The sequence below is a fragment of the Rhinatrema bivittatum genome, chromosome 2, assembly GCF_901001135.1.
Source record: "Rhinatrema bivittatum chromosome 2, aRhiBiv1.1, whole genome shotgun sequence".
In the NCBI taxonomy this organism is placed as follows: Eukaryota; Metazoa; Chordata; class Amphibia; order Gymnophiona; family Rhinatrematidae; genus Rhinatrema; species Rhinatrema bivittatum.
Window position 1 is genome coordinate 428,058,642 of NC_042616.1, and position 13,997 is coordinate 428,072,638.

At 44.7% G+C, this 13,997-nt stretch overlaps 1 protein-coding gene across 2 annotated transcripts in view; it reads left to right on the forward strand.

The window, feature by feature from the left end:
* The window catches only part of LOC115084894 (factor VIII intron 22 protein-like), an 87,934-nt gene that overhangs the window by 14,174 nt on the left and 59,763 nt on the right, over nt 1-13,997 (forward strand). The gene's annotated exons all lie outside the window — the stretch shown is intronic.

The window sequence follows — 13,997 nt, forward strand, 5'->3', positions numbered from 1 at the left end:
CTTCTATAGCCTCAGATGATTCCATGAGCATAATACACAAAAAGAAAGAGAAAGACTTTAAACTTTCCACTACTTTGCCTCAAAACCCTCCCATGCAATCTAAAGCATGTGAGTCACGAAGTCCAGCCAGTTGTTCAATAATGCCCCCTCGTACAAAAGAGGCATTTTTGCAGTTATCCCAATCCTTAGCAGGGTTTTATGAAACTCTTCAGTCATCCTTCAAGATGTCTAATGATACCTCTGTCAGTTCCCCGGAACATAAGACACATAATACTAGAGAACCGTCGGTGGAGCCTCCAGCATCTCCAATAACAAGACGACCAACTTTACCAATTCATAAACAGGAAACACCTCTAGATTCCCTTTCGCCACAAACACCCCCATCATCATCTACGGGATTCCCATCAGACCCGCAGGAGCAACCTCAGGAACCGTATACTCCTCCAGAAGACCTTACATACCCAAAATATTTAGAAAAATTGGTTTCAGTATTAGAACATAAGAACATAAGAAATTGCCATGCTGGGTCAGACCAAGGGTCCATCAAGCCCAGCATCCTGTTTCCAACAGAGGCCAAACCAGGCCACAAGAACCTGGCAATTACCCTAGAGGTCCAAATTACATCTAGAGGTCCAAAAAGAGACAGACCCTAGATCAGAAACCTTTGGTCTCCTAAAGATTTTCGATGCTCCAGGGAACCAACATATCTTCCACCACAAGAACTCCTGCATACAGTTTTACAGAAATCCTAGGAAACACCTTACGCTTTCTCAGCGGTTTCCAGGAAAACGGATATAAAATTTCGTATGCGGAAAACATCACCTTACTCCGTACCACAATTACCACATGCTTCAATTGTGGTAGAATCGGTGATGCAAAGATTCAAGAAGACAAAGTCGCATTCCTCATATCCACTGGGCAAAGATAACAGATAGTTGGACGAGTTTGGTAGAAAGATATACCATAACTCAATGTTGAATGCCCGCATTATGCACCATCAATTCTATATGGTGCAGTACCTATATGAATGCATACAAGCTACAAAAGGTATGCTTTCCTCGACGGCAGATCAGATAACTCCGCCTCTTCATGACATAGAAGAGTGTTCTCGACACCTTTTGAGGTCAATCTATGAAGCATACGAAACATCTTCCAGGGCGACAGCAACAGCCATTGCAGCCCGAAGACTAGCATGGTTACGCTCCAGTTCAATATGGGAAGATTTACATGAGAAACTAACGAATCTCCCGTGTACGGGAGATAACCTTTTTTGGGGAACGATTTCAGGACACAGTGGGCAAACTGAAAGACCACACGTCGTTATGTCTGTTCTATTCATCGGCAATCATATGCCCGTAGGCCTTACAGGTCTTATCAGTCCTTTCATACACAATCGTACCCTTCTTACCAGCGTCCTGCTCTGCAACAGCATACCCCGAACCAACGTAGGGATAAAGCACGTAATCAGAGACAGCAGGCACAACAATCGGCTGCTGCAGTGAAATCAATGCTATCTTTTTAATAACCCAGCCACCACCACAATATCAAGCACCACCCAGCAGAATCCATTCTTGCCTAGCAGCTTGGGAGAAAATAACATCCGATCAATAGGTTTTAGAGAGAGTACGACACAGTTACCAACTCCAATTTATCACAAAACCCATATTACCTCACCTTTCCACTCTAAAGAGTCAAAGCTTCCAACCACAGCTAGGGGACGAAATAGCTTTGCTTTGCAAACAACAAGCCATTCGACAAATTTCCCTGAGGACACAGTAGGATTTTATTCCCCATACTTCCTCATACCCAAGAAGTTGGGTAGCCTTCGTCCCATCCTAGACCTGAGGGAATTGAACAAATTCCTCACCAAGGAGAAGTTCAAAATGGTATCAATGCAATCAATCCTTCCTCTGATTCAACCCAACGACTGGATGTGTTCCATCGATCTAAAGGATGCTTACACGCATATTCCGATCCATCCCTCCTCTTGGCGGTACCTGTGCTTCCGCTACAAGCATCAACACTACCAGTACAAAGTTCTTCCCTTTGGACTATCGGCTGCACCCAGGGTTTTCACCAAATGTATGGTTGTGGTGGTGGCTCATTTCAGACAACAGGGTATACCCATCTTTCCATATCTGGACGATTGGCTCATAATCGCCTCAGCTCCAAGTATTTTGCTCGATCACCTCCGTTAGGTGATATAATGCTTGCAGGCATTAGGATTAGTGATCAATTTTCAGAAATCACACCTACAACTGACACAACAGCTACAATTCATAGGAGCATGCTTGGATATCACTTGCAGCCAGGCATACCTACCAAACGACAGAATATCACAATTCCGTCACCTTCTACAAGAACTGAGCCATACTCAGAGACCTTCGGCGAGACAAGTTTTCGTAGTCCTAGGCCATATGGCGGCGGCTATTTTCACGGTTCCCAACACCAGGCTACACATGAGACACCTGCAATGGGGACTAAAACATCAATGGAAACAACACTCACAACCGTTGACACAGAAGTTATTGTTGACCTCTGAGATGAGAAAGGACATAACATGGTGGCTCCTTCATTCTACCCTGTCCAAGGGAGCATTGTTCAGTTCCCCTCCTCACAACGCAGTATTACATAGAAACATAGAAATGACGGCAGAAGAAGACCAAATGGCCCATCCAGTCTGCCCAGCAAGCTTCCCTCATTTTTTCTCTCATACTTATCTGTTTCTCTTAGCTCTTGGTTCTAATTCCCTTCCACCCCCCCGCCATTAATGTAGAGAGCGGTGATGGAGCTGCATCCAAGTGAAATATCTAGCTTGATTAGTTAGAGGTAGTAGGGGTAGTAACCGCCGCAATAAGCAAGCTACACCCATGCTTATTTGTTTTTACCCAGATTATGTTATACAGCCCTTATTGGTTGTTTATCTTCTCCCCTGCCGTTGAAGCAGGGAGCTATGCTGGATATGCGTGAGGTATCAGTTTTTTTCTTCTCCCCTGCCGTTGAAGCAGAGAGCTATGCTGGATATGCATCGAAAGTGAAGTATCAGGCACATTTGGTTTGGGGTAGTAACCGCCGTAACAAGCCAGCTACTCCCCGCTTTGTGAGTGTGAATCCTTTTTTCTTCTCCCCTGCCGTTGAAGTTATGCTGGATATGCGTGAAGTATCAGTTTTTCTTTTCCCCTGCCGTTGAAGCAGAGAGCTATGCTGGAAATTCGTGATGTATCAGTCTTTCTCCCATGCCGTTGAAGCAGAGAGCCATGCTGGATATGCGTCGAGAGTGAAGTATCAGGTACATTTGGTTTGGGGTAGTAACTGCCGTAACAAGCCAGCTACTCCCCGCTTTGTGAGTGCGAACCCTTTTTTCTTCTCCCCTGCCGTTTAAGCAGAGAGCTCTGCTGGATGTGTGAAGTAACAGTTTTTCTTCTCCCCTGCTGTTGAAGCAGAGAACTATGCTGGATATGCATTGAAAGTGAAGTATAAGAATGGAGTGATCAAGCTAGTTGAAAGGCATCAGGAATAGAGGAAGGTGGAGGTAGTAATTTGGATATTTGGTTTGGGGTAGTAACCGCCGTAACAAGCCAGCTACTCCCGTCTTTGTGAGTGCAAATCCTTTTTTCCACATTTCCTCTTGCTGTTGAAGCTTAGAGTGATGTTGACTACAGATGTGCCTCGCAAGGGATGGGGTGCACATCTCGAGATTTACGAAACGTAAGGGTTATGGACAATCTCGGAGCAAAACCTACAAATTAAATTTGTTAGAACTCAGAGCAATTTGGAATGCACTACAAGTGTTTCAAGACCACCTGAAAGGTCGCAGGGTCATGATCTACACGGACAATCAAGTGGCAATGTTTTACATCAACAAACAAGGAGGGTTGGGTTCATGGTCCCTTTGCAAGGAGACCCTGACAAACTTCGAACCCGCTCACCGAAATTGCATACATCTGCAAGCAACTTACCTACCAGGCGTGGCAAAAACAAGAGCGGACAGGCTAAGCCGCATCTTTCATCCTCACGAATGGGCACTCAATTCGGAAGTAGCCCAAGACATCTTCATGCAGTGGGGAACGCCTTCAATAGATCTCTTTGCAACGGAGATCAATGCTCAAGTTCCCAAATTCTGCTTGATAAGACCAAGCCAATTCAGGATCGCTCAAGATGCCTTCCTCATCCCGTGGACGACAGGCCTCCTGTACGCCTTTCCTCCCATACCACTTATAACAAGGACAATTCAAAAGTGCATAGCAGACAAAGCTCAACTGATACTTATAGCCCTGGCCTGGCCGAGGCAACCATGGTACAGTTTCCATCTCCAGCTATCCGTCATAGACCCAATTCGGTTACCGAATCACCGGGATCTTCTCTGTCAAGATCAAGGGACGCTTCTACACCCACTACACTCATCTCTCCACTTGACAATGTGGAGATTGAGAGGCTCCTTTTAACAGAACATGGAGTTTCCACTTCGGCATAGTTCATCTTGTTAGAATCCAGGAAACTCTCAACGAGGAAAAATTATAGCTATAGATGGAAACGCTACTCTACCTGGTGCACTTCCAAAGGTGTACCACCATTTGGACTGCTCACCTGAGCTACTTATAGACTATCTTCATACACTATAAGCAGCTGTTCTAGCAACATCATCCATTAGAGCTCATCTCAGTGCCATAGGGGCATATCATAGACCAGTTAACAATATACCTATATCCAATCACCCCTTACTATCTTGTTTCATTAAGGGGTTAACTCACCTTCATCCTCCGATCTCTAAGCCTCCAGTTCCATGGAACCTCAACATAGTTTTGGAACAGCTCATGCTTTTCCCGTTTGAACCCATGGACTCGGCACATATTAAATACCTCACATGGAAAGTTGTATTCCTGGTTGCAGTAACATCAGCACAAGAGTCAGTGAATTACAAGCCTTGGTCCATTATTCTCCATACTTGCAATTTCATCACCAAAAGGTGGTTCTTTGAACGCAACCATCCTTCCTACCAAAAGTGGTTTCTCAATTCCATCTCAATCAGACCATAGAATTACCCACCTTTTTCCCTAAACCTCATGCAAATGACAGGGAAAAATTACTGCACACACTAGATTGCAAAAGAGCTTTAGCATACTACAAAGAAAGGACAAACTCGGACTTCCGTGTTTCTCAACTCTTTGTCTCTTTTGACCCAAAGGCCCCTGGACTACCAGTGGCTAAACACACTATCTCCAGCTGGATAGCACAGTGCATCAAATTTTGTTATGATAAACAGAATTTACAACTACATTCTCATCCTAAAGCTCACCGAGTCAGAGCAGTGGCGGCTTCCTTGGCACACCTTAAGAATGTACAACCCATTGACATTTGTAAGGCAGCTACATGGTCATCGCTCCATACCTTCACATCTCACTACTGCCTTGATCAACAAACAGCCACTAATGCGAAGATAGGGCACGCAATCCTGCAATCTCTATCCACTTGTATTCGGTGACTGCCACACTGTCAAAGATCACGTACAAACATATATATCATAAACAACGTGATCGGGAGCTTGGGACTCCCATGACAGCATGGCTAATTCATCCTGCTATCTACGGAAACACCATTTATGGTAAGCAAACTTGCTTTTCAAGAAATGACAGTAAATTTGGACAAACAGTTTTGCCCAACCTATATTCTCACAGAAGTCTACTTTTCACTATGGAATCCGGGTTGCTTACGCAGTAAACCCTCCACTGCAACTCTCAGCTTGGGATTCCCCATGTCATGGTTAACTCAGCCTGCTTATCAACGGAAAAATCAAGTTTGCTTACTGAACACAGTACTTTCCATTGATAGGCTGAATTAGCCATGCTAAATTTCTACCCTTCTCCCTGAAGAGTCTACTACCTAACTAGTTGAAGCTCTGTTATTGACTGATGAGGGTCATGAGGCAACGCCTGCATGGGAACTCCTGCACATGCTCAGTAGAGTTAAAATCTTTACTAGCTAGAAGAGACAAATTCGTTTTCTGCTGCTGGATGAATTCCCACACAACATGGCTAATTCATCCTGCTACCTACAGAAAACACTGTTTACTGTAAGCAAACTTGCTTTCTTTTCCTGGAAATTTATCAGTTTATTACAAAAAGAGCAAAAATGGAAGACTCCTAATTTTTCCAGATAAATATCATTTTTGTTCTTGTTATAAAAAAAATATGAATACATTCCTGGGAAAAGTAGAATAAAACTAAAATGATGGTCCCTACATATATGTGGATTCTGGGATCAGGTGACAATGTATACTGTTGTTTTCACTGTAAACCGTGGTGAAGGCTTGCTCCAAACTACGGTATATAAAAACTGTCAAATAAATAAAAATAAATAAACATGGAGAAGATGGGGGATATAAACATTTTTTGTATTCAAAATCACATGCAACTTAATAGGAAAGAGCCAAATTAGGTAGGTCAGCTAGTGTTAAGTGTTACGTTATTGATAAGATTGGGAAATTATTGCCAGCTGAATTTTACAGTCTGGTTATGGTGATGCTGTCTTCATTATACACACTTGATGAGAAACAGTATGTTTATGCAATCTATTGCTAGACTGCAGATGGAGTCTGTTGCTTTCCAAGAATGAGAGGCAATCTCAGATTTATTCATTTCTAATTTTTTTGAGAGAGGAAAGACGGTGTAGGAGAAGTAGGGCTAGAATATAAAACCAGGACTGGGCTAGTCTTGGTTTTACCAAATTGAATCGTAAGGAGGACAGATCCATACATACAGCTAGGAAGTACTAGTTGGCTTCGTTCTGCTGACAACACTAAATCTGAAGTATCACTTCACTGCTCACATAGCACACTGGTGTGTAAGTTCTTTCAAGCTTGTGGAACAATGCATTGACATAGTCTACAATGGAGTGACATGATATGGGAGCAAGTATGATATGAATTTTTGGTGGTGTTGAATATGTCGTCATCTTCCCCAAAGAAAGGTGTTATATTTCCAGGAGCAGTGACTGTTGGCAAGGTACGGTATATATGATGGCTGTTAGACTTTTCATGCAATAGATATTTGCTTGGTGAAAGGATTGTGCCTCTCAAAGTTGATGCAAGCACTTAGAAGAGTAATATGGATCTCCCCAGAGCAATAGGGATGCCAATACCAGTGTTTTCCTTGAAAAGAGCAAGAAGGGAAGGAAGAGGCAGGTCTGACAATAATCTTTCTTTATTAAAAAGATTAGCTTTTGTAAGCCCTGGAAACAGACTCCTGCTGATCTGTTCTCATTCAGCCTGTAGGATTTTAATGTTTGAGGCAGAATCAGTCCTAATGCTTTAATAGATCAATCCCTTCCCTCATTGCAAATTGGTTTGATTCCTGTTACATGGAAATCTGTGCTGTGTTGCTGCTCTTGCACACATTAGACTATCCTGTGCTCCTGACAAAACTTAAACACATTCTGGTGGTGTTAGTCTGGATACCTCTTGCATCTACAGTAAGTAGTCTGCTTGTCCCAGGAAACTGTAATCACTTCTGTTGCATTGGCAAAGCATGTTTTCTAAAGTTGCGTATGGTCTGAAATCTATAGCCCTAGCTTTCCTGGGAAACTTTGGCTTTGGTAATTCACGTGGTTATGGTGAACTGCTTGATCTTCTGTAACTCTTAACTCAGTCTGAAATGCACAGATTGCAGTACATTCAATATACTGCAGTCCTTATTCTTGGTTTGTAGCTCATATTTCTTTACCATAAAGATTCTTTTATTGGTCACCAGAATTCTCTGTTCAGTTTTTAAGGCCTTGAATGGAAGTGGTGCTCGGTGTTTAAGGGACAAATTATCATCTTTTAACCTCTGAGATGTCTTTGCTCATTTCAGGAACTCCTTTTGGTGGGTTGCCCATTGGACATCAGAAAAAAAAGGCTTTTTCATTTATTGGGGTCTAGATACTTGGAGTAATATTCCCATGGAGTTTTGGACCTTTAAAAATGTTTTGCCTTTCTGTAAGCTAAGCAAGGCCTGATTATTTGAGGCCACTTTTTTTTTAAATTTATATATTTTCCAATACAGTTCAAGAAGTACACTTGAATTGGCAAGCAGAAATAAAGAAATACATACATTCAAATAAGAATGAACAAATTAAACCACAAAATATTCTGCACTTTAAGTCCTCATCTAGAGGATACAAACACACTCAGAGGTATTTAAATCATCCTAAAGAAATAAGGATCTGAATACAGGAAGCCATTGCTTTATGATTGGAACTAACTGCAGGCATATATGCACGCACTCAGAGACTAAAAGGGAGTCTCTGAGTGAGTGCATATATGGCACTTTCTCTTTCAGAAAGCCAGTTAACTGTGCAGAAGCGAAGAACATATATGTATCATTATGATATTTGACTACACATTTACAGGGATATTTCAACAGAAACAAGGCTCCCAAGAGTAAAACCTGGGGCCTTAATTGGAGGAATTGTTTCCTTCTCGATTGAGTAGACCTTGCAAGGTCAGGAAAAGCACCAACTTTCAAACCCCAAAACATCTCAGAACGGTGCCGAAAAAACATTTGAAGTATCCACTCTTTATCAGATTCCAATAAAAATGAGACAGTCAGTGTTGTCGGACTAATTTAATCTTTTTTAGTAGACTCTAGAATATGTGTAATATCTAATTCGGGTGATGTAGGCATGAGAACCTGGAAGCCCTTGTGAGTGTCGGTATTCTTCTTAAAGGGTGGTATATAATATACCCTTGACATCAGAGGGAGAGTTTGTTCAGGAATTTTTAACACTTGAGTCAAATATTTTTTCCACATATCTTGAGGAGTTACCAAAGGATCTTTGGGGAAATTTATGAATCTAAGATTCTTCCCTTTAAATTTGGTTCTCTAAATGTTCCATCCGGTTTAACAATGACTGATTTTCTTTTATAATATTTTGTTGAATTTTCAGTGATTCTTTTAATTCTCCTTCCAATGATAGAAACAAAATTCTATTTCCCTGTACGTACCCAGATCAGTCCAGACTCCTGGGTTCATTTCCCGCTGCCAGCAGATGGAGACAGAGAAAAGCTTCGCTGCCAACGTATATAAGCAACAGTGCCCCCTGCAGTTCCTCAGTATTTCTCTGTCTCCAGCAGATGGCAGAGGATATGAATCCTGCAGTTCTGCAGTTTGATTATTTTTTTCAGCTAATTTTTTCTTTTGAGCCTTCCTCCCGGGGGTTTACTTTGATTTTTTTAGAATCTTTGAAGGTTCTGCCCTGTCTGGTTGAGGCGGCCGAGCCGGGAGTTGGTACCCTTCTGTGTGCTTGGTCTGTGCGCCCGTGAGGTGTAAATCTGGTTGTCTAGATCCCTCCCTTCACGAGCCGCTGAGGTGGCTGCAGGCTCTTTTACACTTTTTTAATATTATTTTTTACTTTGCCTATATTTCAGGGCAGATTGTTTTTTTGTTCAGTAAAGCTAATTTAAAAAAAAAAAGTGTTTGCACCGGAGCACAGCTCTACAGGCGAGCGGTCTCCTCCCCTTAGGTAGGAGCTTTTTTGGGGGCTCTGGCAGTTTTTTTGGGGAATCCTTGCAGCTTTTCGCGGTGAGTACACTTTTTTAGTTTAGGGAAAGTGGTTAATTTCTCTTATGGCTCGCAGCAGGACATGCCGTTCGTGCGGCTCGGATACGGTCCGTCTTAATAGGTTGGGGCTGTACGCGGCTGTGCCGACGGTAGGGAAGGCTCTTCTATTGCTCCTTCTCTTGCTAAGCATCAACGGGTTTCGTTAACATTAGGGCTGGCTGCGACTGCTTCTACTTTTTTACCTCACCCGGTTGGCGAGGGAACGGTGGACATTTTGGATTTTGCCGCAGCAGTTCCTGCATCGCCGGGAACAGACAGGGAGGGCTAAAAGGGGAGGAAAACTCTAGGCTGCTGGTTTTTCCACAGACTTTGTTTTGTTAATGCATGATGCCTATTTGGCCAAACAAAAGGTGGTTTTGGGTCCTCCACAGCGGCAGATTCCATCAGTCTAGCCCACTGAGGGACCCTTGGGGGAGAGGGGGGCCAGGAGGTCTTCTATGCCTGGTAGTAGGGTTTCCTCAGTGCAGGGTTTGATTTTTCGCCCGCAGGGTGATGCGGCTGGGGCTGCTGAACCAGAGAACACTAACGTAGCTCCCGGAGGTTCTGGTTCGGGATCTGGCCAAGGACCACTGGTAGCTCCAGTTATTCCGGCTACCGAGGATGTGGGTTAAGGGGATGACCCTGTCTCTTCTATTCATGAGGCAGAGGATCCTAAGGTGGTCTGCCTTTTTAAAAGGGAAGAGCTTGAAGATTTGCTTCCCTTAGCTTTCCAGGTCCTAGGGGTAAAGATGCCTCAGGAGGACCAGGATCTGGACAGAGAAGATCCAGTCCTGGATGGCATGCAGGGTCCTCAGACTTCCTTCCCATACCACAAGTCGGTTAGGAAGCTAGTGGAAGTGGAGTGGGGACTCCTGATTCCAGTTTGAAAGTTGGAAGAGCCATGGGAAAGCTTTACCCTCTACCTGAGCAGGATTTGGAATTTCTTTCTCTCCTGAAGGTAGACGCGGCAGTTTCAGCTGTGACTAAGCGAACCACGATTCCGGTGATTGGTTTGGCTGTGATAAAAGATGGACAGGATCGTAAGATGGAGTTGCATCTTAAACAGATTTTTGAGGTGGCTTCCCTGGGTTTGCGGGCAGCGGTTTGTTCCAGGTTTTTGCAGCGTGCTTGTCTTCGATGGGTACAGCAGCTTCAAGGTAATTTGTCACAGTCGAGTGCGGACGCAGATACGGCTGAGCAGGTGGAGGTGGCAGTGGCTTATGGTGCAGATACCCTCTATGATTTGGTGCGTACCTCTTCCAAGGTGATGGCATCGGCAGTGGCCGCCCAGAGGTTGCTCTGGCTCCGCAATTGAGCGACTGATCTTTCCTCTAAAGCACAACTGGCATCCTTACCTTTTAAGGGTAAGTTCTTGTTTGGCGAGGACCTTGAGCAGTTGATGCAGTCTTTTGGAGGTAATAAAGTCCTCAGGTTACCCGAGGATGAGGATAAGCCTAAGGCTTAGAGATTTTTTTCAGACAAGGTCTCGTTTTTGGTCCGACAGAAGATCGCGCCCAGCACGGGGTATGCTGAGGCCGCAGAGACAATATTTTTCATGGGGTCAGGCATGGGAGCAATCCTTTCGTGGGGCCAGGGGATCCACTGGTGGCTCCTTGACAGGAGTCAAGTCTGCCCAATGTTTCCAGGCCACTCCATTTTTCCTACTATAGGAGGTCGCTTATGGCAGTTTTATGAGTGGGCCAAGATCACTCAGGACCAGTGGGTTCTCAGCGTGGTGAGAAACGGCTACATTTTAGAATTTGCTCATCCTGTGCGAGAGCTTTTTCTAATTTCCCCATGCGGCTGTCCGGAGAAACGGTCAGCGGTTCAAGTGACTCTAGACCGGTTATGTCATTTAGATGCAGTGGTACCGGTTCCCCAGTCGGAGCTCCGTCAGGGGAGATACTCCATTTATTTTCTGGTCCGCAAAAAGGAGGGCTCGTTTTGACCAATACTTGATTTAAAGAAGGTCAATGCAAAGCTCAAGGTGCCATGCTTCAGGATGGAGACCCTCAGATCAATCAAAGTGGCTGTGTGCAAAGGAGAGTGCTTGGCTTCCTTGGATCTCATGGAGACTTATCTACATGTTCCCATCCATCAGGTCTTTCAGCGTTTTCTCCGCTTTATGGTCCTGGGACAACATTTCCAGTTTCAGGCTCTTCCGTTTGGTCTCGCCACAGCTCCGCGGGCTTTCACCAAGGTGAAGGTGGTGGTGGCAGCTTTCCTTTGAAAGGAGGGTATTCTGGTACACCCATATTTGGACGATTGGTTGATCAGAACCAAGTCGGAGATTCTGTGCCGCAAATCGGTTCATCGTGTTCTCGAAGTTCTTCAGTCTCTAGGTTGGGTAGTAAATCATGCCAAGAGTCAGCTGTTACCAACACAAAATTTGGAGTATTTAGGGGCTCGGTTCGACACTCTGATAGGCAAGGTTTTTCTCTCCCAAGATCGAGTCCTGAAACTTCAGGCCTAGATCCGACAGTTTTTGCAGTTACAAGTGCCCAAGGTCTGGGACTACTTACAGGTTCTCGGCTTGATGGCCTCCACACTGGACTTGGTTCTGTGGGTGTTTTCCCATATGAGACCCCTACAGACAGCGGCGTTGTCCCATTGGAAGCCAGTGTCGGAGGAGTATCATATCTGATTGCATCTCGAGGATTTGACGAGAGAGAATTTGTCGTGGTGGCTTCAGACGTCCAATCTCATTTGGGGAGTGGACCTTGAGATTCCGAATTGGATGGTAGTCACTACCGATGTCAGTCTCTCTGGATGGGGAGCAGTTTGTCAGTCTCATTCGGTCCAGGGATCCTAGTCCATGAGAGAATCTGCGTGGTTTATCAACCGTCTGGAGACCAGGGTGGTTCGCTTGGCCTTGAAGGAGTTCCTTCTGCTACTACGGAATCGTCTGGTTCGAGTTCTGTTGGACAAAGCGACAACAGTGGCGTATATAAATCGACAGGGCGGAACCAAGAGACAGATGGCTGCTCTGGAGGCGCAGAGGTTGGTGCTCTGGGTAGAGCGACATCTGGAGCTATTAGAGGCATCTCACATTGCAGGAACAGAGAATGTTCAGGTGGACTTTTTGAGTCGGACTCACTTGGATCCAGGCGAGTGGGAATTGTCAGAGACAGCCATGCAGTTAATTTGAGATCGTTGGTAAGTGCGTATGTGGACCTTATAGCGACCTCTCAGAATGCCAAGGCATTCCAGTTCTTCATTCGCCGAAGGCAGTACGGGGCCGAAGGGGTCAACGCTCTGGTTCTACCATGACCTCTGTATGTGTTTCCTCCTTGGCCGCTGGTGGGCAAGGTTCTGCGGCGCATAGAAAAGCATTGTGGCGAGGTGATTCTGGTGGCTCCGGAGTGGCCTCAGCGTCCGTGGTTTGCGGATCTAGTCAACCTGGCAGTGGACGGCCCAATTTGCTTTGACCACCTAACAAGACTTCTTTGACAGGGTCCCATATTTTTCGATCAGGCTGCTCGCTTTTGTCTAGCGGCATGGCTTTTGAAACGAGGTGTCTGAAAAGGAAAGGTTACGCGGACTCTATTGTCACCACGTTGTTACAGTCTAGAAGGAAGTCTACTAACTTGTCTTATGTATGGGTATGGAAGATTTTTGAGTCCTGGTGTGCCGTCAGGGGTGTTCTCCCACTCAAGGCCTTAATTCCAGAAATTGTATCTCTTTTGCAGGATGGCTTCGCCAAGGGATTATCTCTCTGTTCTCTTAAGGTACAGGTAGGTGCACTGGGTTCTCTCCATGGCAAGATTGATGGCTCCTCTATTTCCACTCATCCGGATGTGGTTAATTTTCTTAGGGGGATGATGAATCTTCGTCCTCCAGTTCGTAAATCTTGTCCATCCTGGAATCTTAATCTTGTTGTTAGAGCTCTGTTTGAAGCTCCTTTTGAGCCGCTCCGAAGGGCTACACTGAAGGATTTGACGCTTAAGATAATTTTTCTGGTGGCCATTTGTTCGGCTAGAAGGATTTCTGACTTACAGGCGTTAACTTGTCGAGATCCTTTCCTTCAGAATTCGGAGTTTTCTTACGGACAGTACTTTCCTTTTTACCAAAGATGGTTTCAGTGTTTCATATCAATCAGTCGGTGGAGCTTCTGGCCTTTCCTGTTTTACTGCCGTCTGATCCTCATGCGAGGGAGCTTAGATGTCTAGATGTACGGAGAGCCTTATTGCGTTACCTCGAGGTTACGAATGACTTTAGGAGGTCCTGATCACCTCTTTGTGTTATGGAGTGGTAAGAACAAAGGTTCCAAGTCTTCTAAAGCCTCTATTGCACGATGGTTGAAGGAGGCTATTTCTTCCGTGTATATCACACGGTGTCGGCCAGTTCCAGAAGGGTTGTGTGCTCATTCCACATGTTTGCAAGCAGCCTCATGGGCGGAATCTCAACTTGTTTCTCCACAGG